We start from the raw sequence: 25,475 nt of genomic DNA, 5'->3' as shown, positions 1-25,475 counted from the left end.
TAAGGGGAGTTGAGAATGAACTTAATTTTCATAAGTACTATCTGTCCTGCCAGACATAGACTTTATAATTTTATAAGTATACTTACTCTCCAGAACACAGTAGAGTAAATAAGATCAGTTCATTTCAAATTTAACTAGATTCATCAGGACAATTTTTTGACCCTCAAATAATACCTGAAACATCCTAAATAATATTAAGTTGGTTCTGTCATAATAAAACAAAGCTAAGGATAACATTTATCCAGAAATTGTATTAAAATAATGGAATAGAGAAAATAAAATTTTTAAAAAATGTATGTCAAAATTCTCCAGAGTGTAAGGAAGATATGAATCTTTACAGCAAAAAAATCTCAGAGAGAGGTAAAGCCAATATAGCAGATGGTTAAAACTGAAAAAATGTAAGTGAAAGGTATATAAGAATACTTTGTACCATTCTTGCTATTTTGTGAAGTTCAAAATGATGTCAAAGGTAAAAGTTGAAAAATATATGTAAATTACAACAGTGTGTGCTACATGTGAAATACTCAGTGAGTACTAGTTGCTGATGCTGTCATTATTAAATCAATAAAATTTAAGAAAAACATTATAAGAAAATTACATGGATAGAATTTCTTAACAAAATTTTAGCAAGTATAATCCAATAATATATTTAAAAGATAACATATCAAATGAGTGGGTATACAAAATGGTTTAATATTAGAAAATTAATCAACGTAAGCAATCACATTAGCAAGCTAAAAGAAGAATAAAAACCACATGATCATTTCAATAGAGACAGAACAATTATTTAACAAAATCCTAACATGCATTCCAAAATAAAAAATAAAATTATTAAAAAACTAGAAATAGAAAGAAACTTCTTTAACATAATAAGAATACATACAAAACCCCTACAACTACAACTCCAAAAAAACAAGCAATCCAATTAAAAAATAGATAAAGGACCTGAATAGACACTTCTCCAAAGAGGACATACACATGGCTAATAGATATATAAAAAGATGCTCAATGAGAGATGCAAATTAAAACCACAATGAGATATTACCTCAGGCCTGTTAGAATGGCTATTATTAATAAATCAACAAACAAATGCTGGCAAGGATGTGGAGAGTAGGGAACCCTTTTGCACTGTTGGTGGGAATGCAGACTAGTGCAACCACTGTGGAAAGCAATATGGAGACAGCTCAAATAATTAAAAAATGGATTTGCCTTTTGGCCCAGTAACCCCACTTCTGGAAATATATCTGAAGAAATCCAAAACACTAATTCAACTGAACATAAGCATCTCTATGTTCATTGCAGCATTATTTACAGTCACCAAGATACAGAAGCAGCCCAAGTGTCCATCAGTAGATGAATGGATAAAACAAATATAGGACATTTCACAATGGAATATTACCATGCTGTAAAAAAGGAGAGATTTTACCCTTTGTGACATAGATGGACCTGGAGAACATTATGCTAAGTGAAATAAGTTAGTCTGAGAAAGACAAATACATTATAATTTCACTTATATGTGAAATCTAATGAACAAACTGAACTAACATGAAAACTAGAGACAGACTCTCAGATAGAGAGCAGGCTGACAGCTATTGTGTAGGAGGAATTTAGAGGGTGGAGGGATGGAGCAAAAAGGAAAAAGAACTCATGGACCTGGACAACAGTGTGGTGATTGGGAGGGGGAATGGGTGTATTAGAGGACTAAATGATAATGGAAAAAATACACAGAAAAAAACCTACAACTCACATCATCCTTAGTCAAGGGTTAAGGACCTCATCTTTGCCAAAGGTGTTTTTTCCCTAATATAGGCATAAGGCAAGAATATTAGGGGAAAAACATATATATAAGTTATATACAGGGGTGGGTAAAAGTAGGTTTATAGCTGTAATGCAAATAAATAATACAATAATTAATAAATGATGCAAGGATATACTTTCATGTACTCATGAGTGTAAACCTAGTTTTGCTCACCCCTGTGTGTGTGTAATATATATATATATATACGTATAAACTCATTTGGATTCCAGCATAATTTAACATTGTAGTGGAGGTTCTATTTCAAGTAAAATGATAAGAAAAAGAAATTAAGTGTATGTATCTGGATTGGAAAGGAAGAAGTAAAACTGGCTTACAGATGGCTTGATTCTATAGAATTTACAAAAGAATTTTGCTAGAACTGATTAGCAAGTGTAGCGGGGTTTCAGAATATAAAATTAATATATAAAAACTTAATTTAATTTCTATACTAGCAACAAAATATCAGAAATTGAAATTAAAATGGGAACAAATGACATCAGTAGATTTGGCGACTAAACATTGGGGAAGAGGTTGATTGCAAAAAGACAAAAGGGAACATGATGGAGAAAAAAAATTTTGCCTTTGTTTTATTGTTGCTCTTTTAAAGTTGTCCCTATTTTCCTCCCATTGCTCTCCCCTGCCCCTCACCCCCGCTCACACAGTCAATCCCCACCCTGTTGTGCATGTCCATGGGTCATGTACACTTGTTCCTTGACTAGAGCAGAGTGGGGAGTAAGGGGGAAAAGAAGTGGAAGGGTCTAGTCAAGAAACTTTTTTTTCACATGTAACTATAATTGGTTTTTTTTTTAATTATATTTTTTGGTTTTTCAATTACAGTTGTCCCATTTTTTCCCCATTGTTCCCCCCCACACAACCCACCCCTTCTCCCACAATCATATTCTTCCCCGTTGTCCATGTCCATGAGTCATTTATACACGTTCCTTGACTAAACCCTTCCCTTACTTATCCCCCTTATTTTCCTCCCCCCTCCCCCCTATTGACTGTTATTCTTTTTCTTGTCCTATTTAGTTTATGTTGTTCTTTAGTTTCATGTATTAGGTGACATCATATGGTATTTTTTCTTTGCCAGGCTTATTTCACTAAGCATAATTCTCTCTAGTTCCATCTATGTTGTTGCAAATGGCAGGAGTTCCTTCTTTTTCTCTGCTGCATAGTATTGCATTGTGTAAATGTAACACAGTTTTTTGATCCGCTCATCCACAGATGGACACTTAGTGCTGTTGTGAACATAAGGGTGCATAAGTTCTTTTGAATTAGGGGTTTAGAATTTCTCAGGTATAATCCTAGCAGTGGAATTACTGGTTCAAAAGGCAGTTCCATTTTTAGTTTTTTGAGGTAATTCCATACTGTTTTCCATAGCGGCTGCACCAGTCTGCATTCCCACCAAGAGTGCAGTAGGGTTCCCATTTCTCCACATCCTCACCAGCACTTGTTTGTTGATTTGTTGATGATGGCCATTCTGACTGGTGGAAAGTGGTATCTCATTGTGGTTTTTATTTGCATCTCTCTGATGGCTAGTGATGTTGAGCATTTTTTTTCATGTGTCTATGGACCTTCTGTATGTCCTCTTCGGAGAACTGTTTGTTCAGTTTCTTGCCCATTTTTTAATTGGGTTGTCTGTTTTCTTGATGTTGAGTTGTATAAGTTCTTTATATGTTTTGGAGATCAGTCCCTTGTCTGAGATATCATTGGCAAATATGCTTTCCCATATTGTTGGTTTCCTTTTCATCTTGCTGATGTTTTCTATTCCTGAGCAGAAACTCTTTAGTTTGATGTAGTCCCATTTGTTTATTTTTTCCTTTATTTCTCTTGCCTTAGGAGATGTATCCGTGAAAATATTGTTACGTGGGATATCTGAAATTTTCCCGCCTATGTTTTCCTCTAGGACTTTTATGGTGTCACAGCTTACATTTAAGCCTTTAATCCATCTTGAGTTTATTCCCATGTGTGGTGGAAGTTGGTGGTCTAGTTTCATTTTTTTGCATGTCCCTGTCCAGTTCTCCCAGCACCATTTGTTGAAGAGGCTCTCCTGACTCCACTTTATGTTCCTTCATCATTTATCAAATATTAGTTGACCGTATAGTCCTGGATTTATTTCTGGATTCTATTTTGTTCCATTGATCTTTATGTCTGTTCTTATGCCTGTACCAGACTGTTTGGATCACAGTGGTTTTGTAGTATTGTTTGATGTCTGGTATTGTGATTCCTCCTGCTGTGTTCTTCTGTCTCAAGATTGCTTTTGGATTTGGGGTCTTTTTTGGTTCCATATGAATTTTTGGAGTATTTGTTCTAGGTCTGTGAAATATGTCAGTGGTACTTTAATAGGGATTGCATTTAATGTGTAAATTGCTTTGGATAGTATGGCCATTTTGATGATATTGATTCTTCCCATCCAAGAATATGGTATTTGCTTCCATTTATTTGTATCTTCCTTAACTTCTTTCTTCAGTGTGATGTAATTTTCAGAGTACAGGTCTTTTTATCTCTTTGGTTAAGTTTACTTCTAGGTACTTTATTTTTTTTGTTGCTATAGTAAATGGTGTTTTCTTTTTTGTTTCTGTCTCTGATATTTTATTGTTGGTGTACAGAAATGCTTTAGATTTCTGTATATTTACTTTGTACCCTGCTATTTTGCCAAATTCGCTTACTATATCTAGTAGTCTTTTAGTGGAGTTTATAGGGTTTTCTATGTATACCATCATGTCATCTGCATCTAATGATAGTTCTACTTCTTCTTTCCCAATTTGGATGCCTTTTATTTCTTTTTCTTGTCTGATTGCTGTGGCTAGGACACCAACACTATGTTGAATAGGAGTGAAGAGAGTGGACAGCCTTATCTTGTTCCTGATTTCAGGGGGAATGCTTTCAGTTTTTGTCCATTAAGTACGATGTGGGCTTCAGGTTTCTCATATATAGCCCTACTTATGTTAAGGTATGCTTCCTCTATTCCGATTTTGCTAAGTGTTTTCATCATAAAGGAGTGTTGTATTTTATCAAATGCTTTTTCTGCATCTATTGATATGATCATGTGATTTTTGTCTTTCATTTTGTTTAGGTGATGTATTACATTTATTGATTTGCAAATATTAAACCATCCTTGCATCCCTGGGATGAATCCCACTTGATCGTGGTGTATGATCTTTTTGATGTATTGCTGGATCCTGTTTGCCAATATTTTGTTGAGGATTTTAGCATCTATGTTCATCAGTGATATTGGCCTATAGTTTTCTTTCTTTGTTGTGTCTTGACCTGGTTTTGGGATTAATACTGGTTTCATAGAAAGAGTTTGGGATTTTTCCCTCTTCTTGGATTTTTTGGAATAGTTTGAGGAGGGTAGGAGTTAGTTCTTCCCTAAATGTTTTGTAAAATTTGCCTGTGAAGCCATCTGGTCCAGGGCTTTTGTGTGCCGGGAGAGTTTTGATTACTGCTTCAATTTCTTTCTTTGTTATTGGTCTGTTGAGACTTTTTACTTCTTCTTGATTCAGTTTTGGAAGGTTATATGTTTCTAGAAATCTGTCCATTTCTTCTAGGTTGGCAAGTTTCTTGCCATGTAGTAATTTCTTCAATCCTTTGTATTTCTGTGGTATCAGTCGTGATTCCTCCTTTTTCATTTCTGATTTTGTTTATTTGGGTCTTCTCTCTCTTTTTCTTGATGAGCCTGGCTAAGGGCTTGTCGATTTTGTTTATTTTTTCAAAGAACCAGCTCCTAGTTTCACTGATCTTTTGAATTGTTTGTTCGGTCTCTGTGTAATTTAATTCTGCTCTGATCTTGATTTCCTTCCTTCTTCTTGCTCTAGGCTTTGTTTGTTGTTCTAGTTCTCGTAGCTTTAGGGTTAGATTTTTTATTTTAGATTCTTCTATCCTTTTCAGGTAGGCCTATATTGCTATGAACTTCCCTCTCAGGGCTGCTTTTGCTGTGTCTCATAAGTTTTGGGCAGTTGTGTGTTCATTATCATTAGTTTCCAGAAATTTCTTGATTTCTTCTTTGATGTCACTGTTAACCCATTCATTATTTAATAGCATGTTATTCATTCTCCACGAGTTTGGGTGTCTTTGATTTTTTTCTCTGAGGTTGATTTTTAGTTTCAAGGGATTGTGGTCTGAAAAGATGTTTGATATAATTTCAATTTTCTTGAATTTGTTGAGGCTTGTTTTGTGTCCTATCATGTGGTCTATCTTTGAAAATGTCCCATGTGCATTTGAAAAGAATGTATATTTTGCTTCTTTGGGGGTGAAAAGTTCTATATATATCAGTTAGGTCCATGTGGTTTAGTGTGTTGTTCAATGCCTGTATATCCTTGGTGTTTCTTTGCTTTGATGATCTGTCTATTGTTGATAATGGAATGTTGAAGTCCCCTACTATGAGTGTGTTGTTGTTGATATCCTTCTTGTGGTCTTCTAGTATTTGCTTTATGTATTTGGGTGCTCCTATGTTGGGTGCATATATGTTTATCAGTGTTATATCTTCTTGATGGATTGTTCCTTTAAGTATTATGAAATCTCCTTCTTTGCCTCTTTTTATTGCCCTTGCTTTGAAATCTGTTTTGTCTGATATGAGGATTGCTACCCCGGCTTTTTTTTCATGTCCATTTGCTTGGAATACTTTTTTATATCCCTTTACTTTCACTCTGTGTAAATCTTTTGTTTTGAGGTGTGTTTTCTGTAGACAGCAAATATGTGTGTCCTGTTTTCTTATCCATTCTGTTACCCTATGTCTTTTAATTGGAGCATTTAATCCATTTACACTTAAGGTTATTATTGATGTGTATTTATTCATTTCCCTTTGTACCCGTGTTCCTCTCCTTTTTTTTTTTTTTTTTTTCTTCTTTTTTCTTAGAACATTCCCTTTAGCATCTCTTGCAATGCTGGTTTGCTGGCGATGTATTCTTTTAGTCTTCCTTTGTCTGGGAAACTCCTTATCTCACTTTCCATTTTGAATGAGAGCCTTGCTGGGTAGAGTATTCTTGGTTGTAGGCCTTTGTTTTTCATTGCTTGAAATATTTTTGACCATTTCCTTCTGGCTTGTAGTGTTTCTGTTGAGAAATCGGTTGATAGCCTTATCGGAGCTCCCTTGTATGTTATTTGCTGTTGTTCTCTTGCTGCTTTTAGGATTCTCTCTTTGTCTTTGAATGTTGCCATTTTAATTATGATGTGCCTTGGAGTGGGTTTTTTTGGGTTCCTCTTCATTGGGATTCTCTGTGCTTCTTGAACTTGTATAACTTTTTCTCTCATCAGGTTGGGAAAATTTTCTGTTATTACTTCTCCTATCAGCTTTTCTATTCCTCATTCCTCTTCTTCTCCCTCTTTTATTCCCATGATCCTGATATTGTTTTTCCTCATCCTATTCTGTAATTTCCTTACATCTTGTTCATATTTTTTCAGTCTTTTTTCATTTTGTTGTATTGTCTGGGAAATTTTTTCTACATTGTCCTATAACTCACTGATCCTATCCTCTGCTTCATTTAGCCTACTTTTGATTGATTTTACTGTGTTTTTCAGTTCAGAGATGTAGTCTTCATTTCTTCCTGGTTCTTGTTAATAGTTTCTATGTCCTTTTTCATGCTGGTGTAGTTGTCCGTAAGTTCCCTGTAATTTTTTTTGGAGCTGTTGGTAACTTCCTTGGAGGTTGTCGTAGTTGTTTTTGAGGTTGTCGAGTATAATGAGCTTCTTTACCACCATTGTTTTGAACTCCATGTCTGACATTTGGGTTATGTTCATTCCGCCTACCTCTCTTTCTGGGGATTCCTCTTTTCTTTTCATTGAGAGGTTGTTTCTGCATCTTACCATGTTGGATTCTTCTTGTTTTTGTTTTTTTTAATTTGTCTGCTTTGACTTCCCACCTTTGTGGTATGAGATTCTTTATAGAAGATCTGGGGGTTTCAGTGGTTCAGTCTCTTTGATCTCCTGAGCCTGATGTTCTTGGGATACCCTTTATGTCATTTGTTTATGCTGTCTGGTTATATTTCAGATGCTCTTTGGTGGGATCTTCCCTCTGGTTAGTTGATTGAGAGTCACTCCATCCACTTTGTCTTGAGTTCTTTTGTGAAGATGCTGTTAAAAACATAAACACACAGCCCAGGCAGGAAACCCACACCCTCAAAAATATCCCCCACTGTCTATCCCGCTATCATCAGCAAATGAGCCAGTGTTAATATAAATGTAGAGAGGTTAGGGCTTTTATACTATAGGGAGAATAGATAAGAGTTGTTTTTAAAGAGGAAAAATATGATATTTGAGAGAGGGGATGATAGATTAATAATAGTAGCAAATAGTGTCAAGACTATGGAAGACAGTAGTAATATTTACATTGTATATTAATAATAAATGAAAAAGAGTGACGAATGCAGAGTATAGTAAGAAAGTGGAATTGTATAGTATTAGATTCATATAGTAGTTATATTCTATTTATTTAGTGTGAAAGGGAGGCTAAACAAAACAGACAAACAAATAAACAAAAATTAAAGAGGAAAGATGAGAAGGAGAGATCGTATGAAACAAAGAGACAGTTTAAAAAATTTTATTAACAAAAATAAAAGTAAAAATTAAAATTAAAATAAAAAATAAGAAATTAAAAAAATAAAAATAAAATACAAATAAAAAAACTAAAATAGAAATAAAAATTTTTTAAAAATACAAAAGGAAAGTTTTTACTCAGGTCAGCCTTTGTGTGTCATCTTCTTTTTCTGGATCCACAGCTGATTTAATGAAGTGGGTCAGAGGTTCCTGATCCTTGCAGCAGCGGTGTTCACCTGCATGTGCAGTGTTGGTTGTGTGCCCAGGTTACTCCCGCTCACCCGCAGTGGCTCGTGCGTTCATTTGGCACCTGTTGGAGCTGGCTGGGGTGCTTGTGTGCACGCGCACATGCGCGCGCAAGGTGGCCTGCAGGCTAGCTTCAGGCCTGCCAAGCCGCACCCCGGGACTCGGTCTCTCGCCCCTTGGGGTGGGGCCCTGGACACTTGTGCACAGTGGAAGTGAGCATATGTGAGTCGCTGCCGCCCGCTATTCCTGCACCCACCTGGGCGGGCACGAGTAGAGCTTGCACAAGTGGGCTGTGCTCCGGTCTGGTGCCCACTGGGGCTGGCCAGGGGTGTCTGCGCACAGTCTTTTGCATGCCCTGTGGGCCCTCGCTGCGCCCATTGGGGCACTGATCTTATGTCTGTTGGGGTGTGTCCGAGGGGCACCCAAACACGCGGCCAGTGGATGAGGGCACTTCCCTGTGCCTGCCCATGCGACCCAAGGTGAAGGTTGGGGAGTAGGCAAGCGCATTTCTGCGCCTGCACTTCTCAAGAATGTCCTATCACCCCCGACCTTTCCTCCCCTCTCACAAGAGAAAAATATAAAGAAAAAATTACATTCTCACATGCACAGCAGTATGCTGTTTCTTATCTTTCAGCGCCAGATGCCACCCGGCCCACTCCTGGCTCTGCCAGCAGGCAGAGATCCGCTTTCCTCCTGATTCCTCTCTGGGGAAGCCTGTGGTTACTTAAAGTCTTTGTGGACTCCCAGCCGCAGCTGGGGAGTCAACCCAGGCAGAAATCTCATCTTGTCCCTTTTTCCTCTGCTATTCTCACTAAAAAGGTCATTCCCAGATGGTTTTCTCTAATCCAGCAGTGCCAAGGCTCGACTCCTGCCAGTGTCCAGCTGCTCACTCAAGAAACATTTTAAATGGCTCATTTTTACTGTATGTAAAATGCACCTCTATAATCCCAACTTTAAAAATTTGGAGCTAGAAAAGAGAAAAATAAGAATCTATGAGGCCATGATGATAAACAAACAAACAAATGAATAAACAAAAAGGGAAAATTGTTTCTTCATGTGTGAACTAATACATGTGGGAGGAATGATGGAGTTAGACAATCCACCATTTTGAAACTATCAAATTAAAAACAGATTCAAAAAAATTGTTGATAGGTGATAAACTAGTAGGTGTATGATTGATGAGTTAAGGGATATTTACCTGTCTCAAAATTGCAAACTTTGAAAAAAATTTACCAATTATTTATAATTTAAAAGAAAAATATAAATTTCTTGATGGAGAAATTAACTAAGTATCAAAGTTAATGTTATTACTAATGGAGCAAACTAAAATCATGTATCTCCTATTCTAGTGCACTGTGTAGCATTTTTCTCATATTCTTGTGATAAATACAAAGGTTTACTCAATCATGAGGAAACACAAGACAGGACCAAACTGAGAGGCATACTAGTATAATAATAACTGGCTGTTAGACCTCAAAAACATTAAGGTCAAGCTAGGCAAAGAAATGCTAGTTAACTGTTCGAGATTACAGCAGACTAAGGAGACATGACAAGTCCTACAATTTGGGAAAAAATAAATATGAAGGACATTATTGGGATAATTGCTGTAATTTGAAAATGGACTGTCAATTAGATAACAATATTGTATCAGTGTTAGATTTATTGATTTTGACAGTAGTACTATGTTGATCTTAGGAAATACACACTAATGTATTTAGAGATAAAGGGGCATAATACCTGAAAATTTACAGTCAATTTACAAATCCAGGCACAGAAAGAAAAAGAGAGCAAGCAAGTGATAAATGTAAAGCAAAAAGAAAGAATGTTAAAAATTGATGTATTTGAATAAAAGATATATGAGATTTCCTCTTTTTTAAATCCTCACCCAAGGATATGTTTATCGATTTTAGAGAGGGAGAGAGAGGGAGAGAAGAAGAAGAAGAAGAAGAAGAAGAAGAAGAAGAAGAGAGAGAGAGAGAGAGAGAGAGAGAGAGAGAGAGAGAGAGAGAGAGAGAGAGAAACATGATGTGAGAGAGAAATATTGATGGATTGCCTCCCACACACACCTGGACCAGAGATTGAACCAGCAACCTAGGTATGCACCCTGACCAGGAATGAACTCGCAACTTTTTGGTGCCCGGGATAACACTTCAACAAGCTAAACCACCTGACCAGCACACATACAAGATTTCCTTGTGCTATCAACTTATGAGCTATAGTTTAGAGTCATAAAATATGTATAACTTTATGCTATTAAAAAGTAAGAACAAATTAAATGTATTGCACACCCAACTCAATAAGCTAGTTTTACACATCTAGAATTAATTTTAAAAATTAATGTAGAATATAATTAAGATAAAAACAATAATTATGAATTGGAAAACCAAAAAGGTCAAATTAATAAATAGATCTAAAAGCTAGTTCTTTGAAATCTCAATATTAAAATAGATAAATTATTAGCTATATAAATTTAGTTAAAATGGAGAATATTTTATATATTTCTTATGGAAAATAAGAAATAAGAATGGCTGTTGTAAATAATGCTGCTATGAACATAGGGGTTCATATATCCTTTTGAATTTATGTTTCAGGATTCTTAGGTTATATTCCCAGAAGTGAAATTGCTGGGTCAAAAGGCAGTTCCATTTTTAAGTTTTTAAGGAAACCCCATACTCCCTGAAGGAGTAGGAGTGGGACTGGGTGGAACGGGGCAAAGGAGGGAAAATTGAGAAAACTGTAAGAGCATAAACAATGAAAAACAGTGAGGTGATTAGAGGGGTAGGAACTACTCAAAAGAAAGAAATAATAATGGAAAAATAACTTATAAGTATAGAGGAAATTGGCAAGATTACAGAGTAGTGTTTAACTCCAGGCAAATATATTTGAACATCTAGTTGAAAAATATGATTTCTTAGGAAAACAAAAATTTCCAAAACTGATCCCAAAAGAGATGTCTAAACAGCCAAATTCTCAAGGAACTAAAAAAATGGTAAAAATTCTTCCATAAAAAAATGCCAACACTTTACTGTAGGAAATGTTTCTAGTGTTTCAACACTGAACATTTTACTGATTTGCATTGAGAGAGGTATAGATATATAATTATAAATAGATTTAATTATAGAGACAAGATAGATATTCAAAAGATATAGGTATATTATATTAAAGAAATAGCCATTGAATCATTGGATTATATTTTTATCAAAATCCAATGTGTATTCTTTTAAAAGTCAGAAGGAGGGAGACCTTATGACAGTGAGGTGTAGAGTTCCACTCTGCAATGAAACAAGTATAAAACTAGTATAAAGGATGGGGAAATGCCTAAAACCACCATCTGAAAATTTAAAAATGCATATTCTTGGAAAATTGCTACAGTTTCAGTAAGAACAGCAGCAGTCCATGGTTTTCTGGTCTTGGCTGCTCTTATCCCCCTCCTATCCTTCACCTTTTGTTGCTTGGTAGCTTATAGGCTTGAAAATGGCAGCAAATCCAACAGCCTTAAAGCCAAGGTGGAAGACTCAATTTGGGGGGAGAGCAGGTATAAGAAAAGTGAGGTAGAAATATGAGTGAAAATCTCATACATTGCTAGTTAAAAGTGGCATCCTCACTCATTTCAGAATGAATGGGGGATGATCACAACTTTGTTAGTCCAGGCTGCAGACCCTGTTTAGAGTGAATGATGTCCCAGACACAAATTTAACGGTGAGAACAATAACAGTACTGAAATAGGCTCTTCACTCATTCCTGCTTGACTGTTAAAGTATGCACAGTGTCTGAGATACCTAGATGGGCCAGGGAAAAAATGAGAACTTGAGAACTGAATGAAACTTTGGAGATATTCTTCAACACACACATATTGTACCTCAACCAGAATGTATGGGGAAGCCTTAGAGAATTAAGGTGTCTGCTCATATTATTGGCTGACTGTTTAACTATGCAGACAAAGGCGGAGGCCCAAAAAAAAATCCTAAGGGAGAAAAAAATAACTGAGCAGACACATTGTTGGTTTCAGAAAATAGAGATTCTGTGGTTTAAGTCCAGGCAAGTTACTAAGACAAAGAAACAAACAATAACAAAATCCCACAATACAGTGAACCTTAGAAAAATAAACAGAATGCATGTTTGCTATAATATGTTACCTACAATTTTTAGTTTCACACCGTCATTATCTCACATGCTGAGAAACAGAGTGCAACTCATACTCAGGAGGGAAAAAGTAGTTGATAGAAATTAACTCTTAAGAACACAGATGAACGTAATGGAAATTTTACAGTTGAAAAGTACAATAACTGAAATAAAAAATTCACCACGGTGGACTCAACAACAGATCTGAAATAGCAGAAGCCTTAGTGCATTAGAAGGTAGATCTATAGAAATTGTCTAATCCAAAGAAAAAAATTAAAGAAATTGAAACGAAATGTAATAGTGTCTCAGAGATTTGCAGGACAACTTTAATAATTCCAGTTTATATTTATTGGGAGTCATGAAAGGAGGGCACAGAAAGGGGCAGGAAATTATTTCAAATATATGGCTGAAAACTTCTCCTTTTGATGAAAAACATTTATTTCCAGACCCAAAAAGAACACCAAGTAAATAGAAAACCCAAAAGAAAACCCAACAAAACACGTTATATTTAGATTCATGAGAGCCAAAGGAAAGAGAAAATCTTGAAAGTGGCAAGAGTAAACAACTCATTGAATAGAAGGAAACAACAGTGTAATTAATGGTTAAGCTTTCATAAGAAATAACAGAGGCCACTAGAAAGAGGAATGACATATCCAAAGTACTGAAAGAAAAATAGTCAGCCAAGAATTCTATAGCCTAGTGAAATTATCCTTTAAAAATATCAAAATAAAGACATTCCTAGATAAAGAAAAAAATGATAGAATTCACTGCAGACCTGACTTACTGGGGGGAAAAAAGGAAATCCTTTAAGAAAAAAAAAGTTACACAAGACCCTAATTCAGATCCACTGGAAGTAATGGAAGTTATCAGAAATCTATGAGTGAATGAAAAGACTGTGTGTGTGTATAATTTTTTCTTTATTTCTTTAAAATCAGATTTCTTAAAGCCATAATTCTAACACATTGTTATTTGTTTTATAATATACATGAACCATAAATGAATGGGGAGAGATGAAATGGAGCTTTACTGATATTATATATCTTACTAAAAATTAAGTCAGTGCTAACTTTAAGTGAATTGTGGAAATTAAAGATAAATATTTTAATCCCTAGAGTAACTAACAAAACAAAACAAAAAATCTCAAAGAATACAGCAAAAATAATCAACAGGAAAATAAAAAAATGATATCCAAATACTAGTTTTTGTTTAGCACAGAGACAGTAATAGAGGAACAAAAATAAAAATAAAAATATGCAGAAAACAAATATCAAAATGGAAGCTATAAGTCTGACTATATTAATAATTACATTAAATGTGAATGAGCTGAACACTCCATTCTAATTTTAAAAATACTTCAAAGTTCCAAATAAGCTTTAAAACTAAAAGAGGAAGGAACATGTTTTGAGTATATTCTATTTCTTATTCTATTTTTGTAGAGAAATTGTTTATGAGAAAATATGTAAAATCAACATGACTTTGCAACTAAAAAAAGCATGAAGGCAGAGGACTTCAGACCATGGACAACGCATCTGGAGAGTCACTTTGAGATGTCTTGCAGGGTCTGCCTTGGGAGAGAAAGACCTCCACTGCGCTTGCGTCCCTCTGACTGCCTTGCAGGAGGCAGACCGTGCAGCCCAGTTGCCTCTTGGACCCAGACCTGATCTGGACTCCTGGGACACAGGTTCATTATCCCCCAGTTCTCTTGTGTGATGTTATTACTGTTTGTTTCTGAGTGATTATTATTGTTATTAGGTTAGTATGGATTTGGATTGAATATGCATTAATAAAAGCTGAGTGAATAGCATAGTCACTTGTGTTGGCTCCCTGTAATTCCTTTATATCGGCATCACCTGTAGGCCTAGTGGTCATAATAGGGAGCCCTGCATTTTCGGTTTCTTAAAGCCCTTGGTCAAGCGATTTGAGCAGGGACCAAAGGCTGGCTTATAGGAAAGACTACTATATGGTGAAACACAAGCTCACGACAATAGCCTAGGGCCTTTGCAGGCCCACCTTGATGAAGCCAGCCCTGGGAAGGGGGCATGTTCTTGGTAAGGTGACACTCTTTAGTTCTGATGATAGCTTAAGGGAACTGATAGCTTGAGGACTCCTTTGCAGTAACCCTGCTAGCAGCTAAGTAATCAGGCCTTTATTCCTGAAGAGAGATGTGGGCAGAACATTACAGGGTTCATCACAATTTGAAAATGATGAATGAGTTATACTAAGCTAGTATGGTAACACAGTATCTGTAGCAGATACTATTAGTTGCTTGACCAAGACCCATCTCCTCTTGGTGGCCTAATTTGTTTGAAGCAGTGATATGACCAGGGCAGGTGAAGTAACATGAGTATCTAAACCAGTTACAAGAATCCTGTTCTCTGCTTCTGAGAGCCTCTACCTGCCCTCCCATTCTCTGCAGCAGCAGCATCAAGTAGCCTGATAATAATAAGATAATGAGACCTAAGGAAATGTCTGCTACAGAAATTCTGAAAAATATTTTGTTTTCCTTGTTAAAAGGAACAGATGAAACTGATACCCTGTCACCTCCTCCTAATTCCCTCTTCCTATTCTTATACACAGTTGTGGTGCTTGTACCCACAGATGTTATTTTGCAACCAAAAAGAAAAGGTCAAGAGAATTATTATGAGTTTGTTCCGATATTTGTGAGCCAGTGACTAAAACCACAAATTCACTTCTGGGTTTCTTGCTCTTTAAGAAAATTAACTCCTAATTGTTTAAGTTGCTAAAATTGTATATCTTGTCATTGGCTGCAAAGCATAATCCAAACTGAGCCAAGAGTTATAAGATAGGATGACTGATAATTCTATTGAAAACATAGAGTCGATACATTTATTTATGTGTTGTGCACACTTACCAAATTGTGGCATACTTTCAAAAAATTTGAAAACACCAAATACTGCATCTTCCTTCTGGGATTTCATACTAAATTTTAGTATGAATTGTATTAATTAATTGCATTAAGATGTTCTGCCATAAATGAAGCTACTTCAACAAACCAAAAAAAAATACCTAGTAAAACTTCACCCACTAATATGGAATGGATTGGGAAACATTATTTAGCATGTGTTCTGATCCATGATTTATTAACCTGTTCCTTATTTCTATGGTTGTCTTCTGCAGCAGTATTCCTAGGAGCATCCAGTTTAAGTTGAGTTAGGCAAAAAGAGTAAAACCTGGTTGCCCCAGATTTCTCAAGCAAGCAAACTAGCTAGCTCTGATATATTGACATATTGAACTGTGTTTTAGGATGTGGTCAAAGCCCAACAGAGAAGCATGTGTAGCACATTTGCAGATCACAACTAAGCTGCAAACTTTGTTTGTTGGTCACAATTAACATCCTGTATTTCCACACTAGTTATGTTTATCTGCCTGCAATCAGCTTCCCCTTTGCTGCTGTGTGGGCTTGGTGATTGACAGCGCAGAAACAGAAACATGAGGTGGAGGCTTTCAGTTTTCCATGCCAAAGGAGGTTGTTCTCTCTTTTGACACAGAAAGTAATGGTTGTGGCCACTTTAACAAAAGTTTTGAGTTGCATTTGCTCACATAGTTTCAGAGCCTGGCATTTATATATATATATATATATATATATATATATATATATATATATATATATATATATATATATATATATATATATATCATTATCTACAAAGAGGGGGGTTGGTACACTCACACCAAAGTCATTCTAGTGTGAATGACTGGATACTAGTTTTGCTTCTCTCTTTGACCTGCTTCAAAAATGCTTTACTTTTCCTTGTACTTATTTATTCAGTCATATTTCCTTTGAAAGCTAACTCAGAATGTCTCACAGACATGTCAAACTACAACTTTCTGATATTGAACATTTGATTCTTTTTCCATCTTCCACATTTTGAAAGCAGCACTATCATTACCCAGAAATATAATTCAAGACAGAAACCTGGAACTCATTACCTCTGCTGCTTTGGCATGTCTCTCATCTTCATATCCAGTTCATTTTCATGTCCTGACTTCAGAAGACATGTGAATTCTTTCACACCATCTCTCTACCACCCTCATGATCTTATGCCCAGACCATTGCAAAGAGCTTTCCTGCTCCTACACTCTTGACTTTTATGATCTGTTCCCCACACAAGATCCAGAATAATATTTTTAAAATTATATTAAACCAAGTCACTTCCTTGCTTATTGGGCACTCTCAATGGTTTAACACCACATTAAGAATAAAATTCTAACTCCTTACTAATGCCCCCAGGCCCTACACGGTCTGGTCTCTGCATAGTTTTCCAGTTTCAGCACGTAACACTTTGTTTTACTCTATAGTCTGGAGCAGGACAAACTACAACCCATGGACCAAATCTATCTCATCACCTGTTTTTGCCAATAAAGTTTCATGGAACACAGCCGCACTCATTCATTTAATGTACATCTATGGCTGCTTTTGTGCTGTAATAGCACAGTTGAGTGTTTCAACAGAGAACATAGGGTCCCCAAAACCCAAAGCATTTACTGTCAGACCTGTAGAGAAAATTTTGCTGACTACTCCAATAAGTCTCACTTGCCTCCTTTTCCTCCTCGATCAAGATAAACACTTTATCTACTCCAGTCTTTGCACTCCTTCCCCCTCCCCCTCTGCTTGAAGAGGGTAAAATGTTTCTTCACAAAGCTTCTTCCATTTTCTCAATGACTCAGCTCAAACGTAAATATTCAAGACAGCCTTCCTTTATAACTAAAGTAGGGCACCTATCTCTCCAGATACACTCCATTCTATCATATCCTGTTTCCTGTATAACACATTAAAGTAAAAATTGTTTTGCTTCTGTTTTTTATTATGGTCTACTTTCCTCCACAAGACTCTAAGTTTCAGGAATTCAGGACCTGTGTCTATCTTCTTCAGCACTGCTCCAAAACCTAGAAAGTGACTGTACATAGTACGTGCTCAGCAAATATTTATTAATTTCATGAAATAACAAGTTGTGACCAATTTTCCTAAATGACTTCCAATCATTTAGCTTCACATTTAATATAAATTTCCCATAGGAAAAACAGTGCTCTTTCTCTTTCTTCATGATAACAATAAACATTATTGCAGCTTCTAGATGTAGTCAAGTTGCTTTTTGTATTTATTCATCTGTGGACTTATTCAGTCAACAAATATTTATCAATAGACATCTGTGGGAAACATGGAAAAACGTACTATAATGAACTTACTTATCGGGAAAAGAGTGATGGTCATTATCTTAATATGACTAAGAGATTTCAAAAGTCAAAGATTTTTAACGGGGATCTTCCCAACTTAGTATCCTACTCATTCTAGTCATACAGAAATATTACCTCAAAGACTCAGCAAGAATGTTGCTGTTAACACCAGGACTAGAACAGTCACCATAGGTCATATGAACAGCAATGGAAACTGCTCTGTAGAACTAAGCATGTCTAAGTAGATGTGGCTGAAGTACTCTAGAAGTAAGAATAAAGTAGCTGGGTTTTCGTCTAGTGATTCTAGTGATTGTGAGTCTGGTCAGCACTTTCAGATGGAGGACTTTTCTGAGAGCTTGGTGATATCGGGCTTGGATGTGGCTCTCCAGGGGAAGATGTTGGACAATGTGGTCACAAGGTGTTTGTGGAGTTAGACAAAATGTCATCTTCAAGCCAAAGAAAGGGGGGGGAAAGATCAAAAACACAATTTTTCCACCTTGCATCTATGACAATTTCTCTATCCACCACTGCCAATCATTTAATCATTCTTCTTTGGCCATAAGGATTTTTTATTTATCTTGGTAGCTCTCAAACTGCCCCACTCAGAGAATTTCACACAGTTATTCTCTGAAATATTTACTGAATTAAGTGGCAAGTATACTTTGAGAGAAGAGGTTTTTCCTATGACTTTACCTGCAATAAATGCACCAAAAACACTTGCATGGATTTTTACTAGACTAGCGTTAGTGTTCCATGCTACTAAACCCATAGCTGGATAATATAATTAGTGGCTGAAACTTTGTTCATGGTTTGTATAGAAAAATTGTCAATCACACCACTGAAAGGCTTTTGGTATTAAAAATAAAGCTGCTTGACAATTGCCATCTTGTTTGGAAATGGCAAAATCATGGGTTTCAGGAGGATCAGCAAGACGGAATCTCATTAACCTGCCCTTGAAGTCAGTTTTACTACAAGGTGTAAGATGGATTTGCCCCTACTCTGCCCCAACCCTCCTCCCACCAGTGAGTCTTAACTGGCATCATTCCCAAGGAAGCTCTGCAGGGTTAGCAAATCATGACATTAAAAATGATTATTTTTAAAGCACATATATTTCCAGACAAAAAGGGGAAAAAGCATGTAAGTGTTATGGATACAGATAATATTTGTTTAGTTTTATTGAGGTGCTTTGTATATACTGGTACAAGCCCTTGAACTTCGGTCTGTTTTCATTATGGAAAGAATTACATTTTTAAAAAGGCTCTTTTTCTTATTTTCACTTTTATATTTGAGAGCCTCCCCTTGCTAAATTATTTTAGTAAATATTCAGACATACTGTGTCTGTTTATCTGCAGCTTTCTTATAGCAGTGAGGAAGACTTGGTATTCAAAATATCAAAACTAATTAGTAGCAATAAATGACTTATATAAAAACTCAATATTGTCCTGTTATTAATAAGCAGAACTGTTTTGGTTAAAGAGATGACAGCATAGGAATATCACTTGGCTCAGAAATCCAGGTTGTCATTTGATACCAAAGAGCTGCCAGATTGAAGCACCTAAAATCATCCAGGCAAAATAAAAGGCTAATAAATCATTTTGAGAATCATGACAAAAAATAAATATTGAAATTTCACAGATGTTTCAGCAACTTCCATTTATTTGAATAGCACTGAATTAATTATATCCAAAAGAAAAATGGAAAAATAGTTTCAGTCAGGTAAAGATATGCAGATAGTTTTTTTTTTAATTAAAAAAAAGTACATTAGCTCAATGTCGACTGAGCTGTCCTGTGGTTGAGAAGAAATCGACACTGTTTCTCCCTTACAGGTGAGTCAAACTCACTGATCAGTAAAACCCACAAGGTAAAAGTCCAACTTATTTACTGACTCTATTAGTGTAAGAAAAATAATGGATTTGCAGGAAAAAGCAAATATTACAGAAGTCATATATAAAGGCCTTTAAACTGTATTATGTAAACTTCTTATACATTTTTGTGATCATTCATAACACCTAAAACAGTTTCAGTGAACATAGGAGGGTGTCATGGAACCTAATGCTTTTTTCTTTTTGTCCGGCAATCAGAAGAATATGCAAGGCAAGATTGGGGTCTCTGACAGTTCCTTTATTGCAGACATTACAGTATTCATGCATGCACCCCCGCCGTTCACTCACTGGGTGCCGCTGCTCGGCACCCACCGGTGTTCAGTACCGCTCCTCCATTTGCTCCCTGCCTGCTGTCTGACATGACCACTCCCATGGGGGTTCCTGCCCCTTATGTCTAGACAAAGTCGGTTACTAGCCAAAGTATGACATCAATGCTTATATAACTGAGGGCGCTGCACATGCGCATCTAATTGTTATCTCTAAGCAGACCACGCTTGGGCATCCAGGGTGAGGGAGGCTGACAGCCTCTATTGTCCTCACAGAGGGGCTCAATGTTTATTTACTAACCAAGTGGCATAGTGCTGAATCAAACTGGTAAACCCAGATAGTCCTAAATTGAACAGTGACTTATCCAAGTTTTACACTAAAATATTGTGAAGAACTTCATTATGTCATACTCTTAAATTTTTATCTCTCCTGAAATTCAGTTGTGATAACTTTGTCTAAGTTCTTGATGAACAATAAGCAGATTTTGTAGGAAACTGCTTTTTGAGTTATATATTTTTCAGTCTAATATATGTTTACCACTTATGCCACACCTATGCCTATGGTAGATGCATAGTGAATACATTTTTTTAAATAATGTATTTATTTTTGTTTGTTTATTTATTTATTTATTTTTAGAGAGAGAGGAAAGGAGAAAGAGGGGGAGAGAAACATCACTGTGTGGTTGCCTCTCACTCGCGCCTCCAACTGGGGACCTGACCTGCAACCTAGTTATGTGCCCTGACTGGAATCGAACCAGCGACACTTGGTTTGCAGGCCGACACTCAATCCACTGAGCCACACCAGCCAGGGTTTCCTTTGGCCATTTTTAATTGGATTGTTTGTTGTTTCAGAGTTGAGTTTTAGAAATTCTTTATAGGTTTTGGATATTAACCCTTATCAGATGTATCCTTGGCAAATATGTTCCCCCATTCTGTTGATTATCTTTTTTTTTTTTTTTTCTGTCTACAACTAGGTTTATTTATTTATTTTTATAATGTTTTTTATTGATTATATTGTTACGACAGTTCCAATTTTCTCCCCCCTGTTCCCCTCCACCCAGCACCTCCCTCCCCCAGCAATCCCCCCCAAGTCCATACCCCTGGTTCATAAAAATTAACTACCCCCCCCTCTCAAATATTAGGACCCTTTGTAATCTTGTAAAGGACAATGGGCGAAGGTCTCAAGCTCCTCTAGCTGCTTCAAGCTGGACATGGTCATCGTCCTACCTACCCTTGGGTCCAGAAAACCCTAATAAGAGTGGGGGTGTGGAGGGGAGGGTGGCCTTCCCACATGGGGAAGGATCGTGCAGACTCCAGGTCAGTTGGCTGTCTCCGGTCAACGGCGTGCTTGGTTTAACAGGCTGGTGTCCTTGTTGTGTTCTGGGGGCAACAGATTTGGCGAAAAGGGTTAAAAGACATCATTCAATCCATAACTACTAGATGACAGAAGGCAGGGATTAATTTTTCAATGTTCCATATTAGGGAGAGAAAAAAAAAAAAAAGAAAGGCTTCTTTGTAAGAAGGTGTGCTAGGCACATCTCGCCTGTCCAAAACCCTTTTGCCCATTATACTTAGTTTGGGCTGAGGTAAATAGTTTAGGTTTTTCCCCCTCTCAGACCTCTGGGCCTTTTCTGTCCAAGCCATTAGGATAGAAAAGAGAAACCCGTTTTAAAGTGAAGTCCACAGACCACCCCGTTCTTCCCCAACCCAGCCATTTAGTTCAGCCAAACCGTTGAGTCTCAGGAGGCAGCGCTGCAGAGAGGATTAAGTGAGGCTTATGCGTACAGATAATCACTCAGGTAATGCGATCATAGGCTTATGTCCTTTGAAAACAAAAAACACGTGTTAATTTATGTAACATAACCCGTAAACAAGTCTCTAAATCTGGAGAAGAAACTTTTAAGACGGTTAGTTGCCCTGTTTTATACTCTACTACTGATCATTGTGATTTTCCTTGAATAATAATTTTTCTCCCTAAGGTTACCCTCCTTGTCTTTAAAGGGACTACATTAAGTCCATTTTTAATTTATCCTGTTCGTTTGCATAAACATAACAAGAACAGCAAATGATCACTTATGATCTTTAGTTCTGCTTTGCTGGAACTTACCCAAGGAATATTTGGGGTGACCTTCAGTCTGTTCTTCAGGGCACAGAAGCTGTGCCACATATCTGGCATTCATCCTTGCCTGTACACACCTGTTTTTTCCAAGTCTTTCTGGTCTTTCCTTGTGCCTTAAGGTCCCTTCTAGCCATCTTTCAGGAAAACAACCTTCGTTCCTTCCCTGGAAAGATTGCTGTGGACCGCACAACCAACCATGGTACCAGGCCTTTTATCTCACAGGCTTTTATTACCTTTGAAAGTCATTCCCAGTTCCTCAGGGCTTTCTGGTAACAATCTGAGCCCAAGTATGTTTCCTTTAGGCTTGACATTCCAGTCAAAGACTTGGTCAAAAAAAAAAAAAAGAACCTCTGTTGACAACTGGTCTTATTAGTTCTATGCAAAGGAACTTATGTCATTACTTACTTGTTTAGAATGCCAAACTCTGGAGGGATCAAATAGGGAGAAAAATATACAACGTGAAGGAAAATCTTTGTCCTAATATTCACTGAACTGGCATTTCCATTCTTCATATTTTCATTTTTCCCCCACTAAGAAATTTTGGTTTGTTTTTCCATTACAGTTGTCTCACTTTTTTAGCCCTCTTGTTTCCCTGCACCCTGTCCCTCCCCTCCCCCACATTTAGTCCCCACTCAGTTGCACCTGTCTGTGGGTCATTCATATATATATATATATTTTTTAACTTGACCCATCCCCTTACACCTTTCTTTTCCTCCCCCCCCCCGCCCCCCTTGTTACTGTTAGTCTACTTCTTGTTTACATACCTCTGGTTCAATTTTGCTCATTTGTTTGTGTTGTTCATTAGTTTCCTGTAATAGGTGACAGCATAAGGTATTTTTCTTTTGTTGCCTGGCTTATTTCACTAAGCATAATTTTCTCTAGTTCCATCCATGTTGTTGCAAATGGTAGAAGTTCCTTCTTTCTTTCTGCTACATAGAATTCCATTGTGTAAATGTACCACAGTTTTTTGATCCACTCATCTACAGATGGTCACTTAGGTTGTTTCCAGCACTTGGCTATTGTAAATAGTGCTGCTATGAACATTGGAGTGCATAGGTTCTTTTGAATTGGTGTTTCGGGATTTTTTGGATATAATCCTAGCAATGGAATTGCTGGTTCAAAAGGCAGTTCCATTTTTAGTTTTTTAAGGAAATTCCAAACTGTTTTCCACAGTGGCTGCACCAATCTGCATTCCCACCAGCAATGCACCAGGGTTCCCGTTTCTCCGCATCCTCTCCAGCACAAGTTGTTTGTTGATTTGTTGATGATTGCCATTTTGACTGGTGTGAGGTGGTATCTCATTGTGGTTTTAATTTGCATCTCTCTGATGGCTAGTGATGTTGAGCATACTTTCATATGTCTATGGGCCCTCTGTATGTCTTCTTTGGAGAAGTGTTTGTTCAGGTCCTTTGCCCATTTTTTAATTGGGTTGTCTGTCTTCTTGGTGTTGAGTCGTATGAGTTCTTTATATATTTTGGAGATCAATCCCTTGTCTGAGATGTCATTGGCGAATATATTTTCCCATATGGTTGGTTTCCTTTGCATCTTGCTGATGTTTTCTTTAGCTGAGCAGAAACTTTTTAGTTTGATGTAGTCCCATTTGTTTATTCTTTCCTTTATTTCCCTTGCCTTAGGAGATATATCAGTGAAAATGTTGCTACGTGGGATATCTGAAATTTTCCTGCCTATTTTTTCCTCTAGGACTTTTATGGTGTCACGGCTTACATTTAAGTCTTTGATCCATTTTGAGTTTATTCTGGTGTATGGTGTGAGCTGGTGGTCTAGTTTCATTTTTTTGCATGTCCCTGTCCAGTTCTCCCAACACCATTTGTTGAAGAGGCTCTTTTCACTCCATTTGTTGTTCTTTCCCCCTTTGTCAAATATTAGTTGACCATATGAACCTGGGCTTATTTCTGGGCTCTCTATTCTGTTCCATTGATCTATATGTCTGTTTTTATGCCAGTACCAGACTGTTTTGATTACCGTGGCCTTGTAGTATAGTTTGATATCGGGTATTGTGATTCCTCCTACTGTGTTCTGCCTCAAAATTGCTGTGGCTATTCGGGCTCTTTTTTGGTTCCATATAAATTTTTGAAGTATTTGTTCTAGGTCTGTGAGATATGTTGCTGGTATTTTAATAGGGATTGCATTGAATCTATAAATTGCTTTGGGGATTATCTTTTTATTTTGTTGATAGTTTCCTTTGCTGTGCAAAAACTTTTTAGTTTTATCAATTACCATTCATTTATTTTTTCTTTTGTTTTCCTTGCCCATTGCATTATATCAGAAAAATATATTACTATAAAAATGTCTGATATTTTATTGCTTATGTTTTCTTCTAGGATTTTTATGTTTTTGTTCTAACATTTAAGTCTTTAACCCATTTTGAGCTTATTCTTGTATATGGTATAAGAAGGTAATATAGTTTCCTTTTTTTCTGCACATACCTGTTCAATTTTCCCAACACTGTTTATTAGACTCTCTATACCCCCTTGTATATTCTTGCCTCTTTGGACAAATATTAGTTGGCCATAAAGGTGTGGGTTTATCTCTGGGCTCTCTATTCTGTTCCATTTATCTCTATGTCTCTTTTTATGCCAGTACCATGCTGTTTTGATTACTATGGTCTTGTAGTATAGTTTGATATCAGGTATCATGATTCCTCCAACTTTATAGTTCTTTTCCAAGATTTTTGTGGCTATTTGAAGTCTCCTGTGGTTCCACAGAAAGTTTAAGATATTTGTTCTAGTTCTGTGAAATGCATCATTTGTATCATAATAGGAATTGCATTGAATTTATATATTGCTTTGCATAATATCAACATTTTAATGATGTTAATTCTTCCTATCCATGAACATGGTACATGTTTCCACTTATTCATAAATTCTTCAATCTCTTTCTTTAGTGTTTTATAATTTTCTGAGTACGGGCCTTTTACATCCTTCGTTAGACTTGTTCTTAGGTATTTTATTCTTTTTGAAGCAATTGTGAATGGGATTGTTTTCTTAATTTACCTTTCAGGTAGTTCACTATTGGTGTGTAAACAATACCACTGATTTCTGAATATTAATTTTGTATCCTGCTAATCTACTGAATTCATTTATCAGTTCTAGTAGTTTTTTGGTGGAGTCTTTAGGATTTTTTACATACAGTATCAGGCTGTCTGCAAATAATGACAGTTTTACTTCTTATTTTTCAATTTGCATACCTTGTAGTTCTTTTTCTTGTCTGATTGCTGTGGCTAGAACTTCCAGTGATATCTTGAATAAGAGTGGTGAAAATAGAGACATACCTGTCTTGTTCCTGATCTT

This window comes from Furipterus horrens, unplaced genomic scaffold (assembly GCF_987537825.1).
Source record: "Furipterus horrens unplaced genomic scaffold, mFurHor1.1.pri manual_scaffold_1, whole genome shotgun sequence".
Classification (NCBI taxonomy): domain Eukaryota; kingdom Metazoa; phylum Chordata; class Mammalia; order Chiroptera; family Furipteridae; genus Furipterus; species Furipterus horrens.
Note: the sequence above shows the minus strand (reverse complement) of the source record.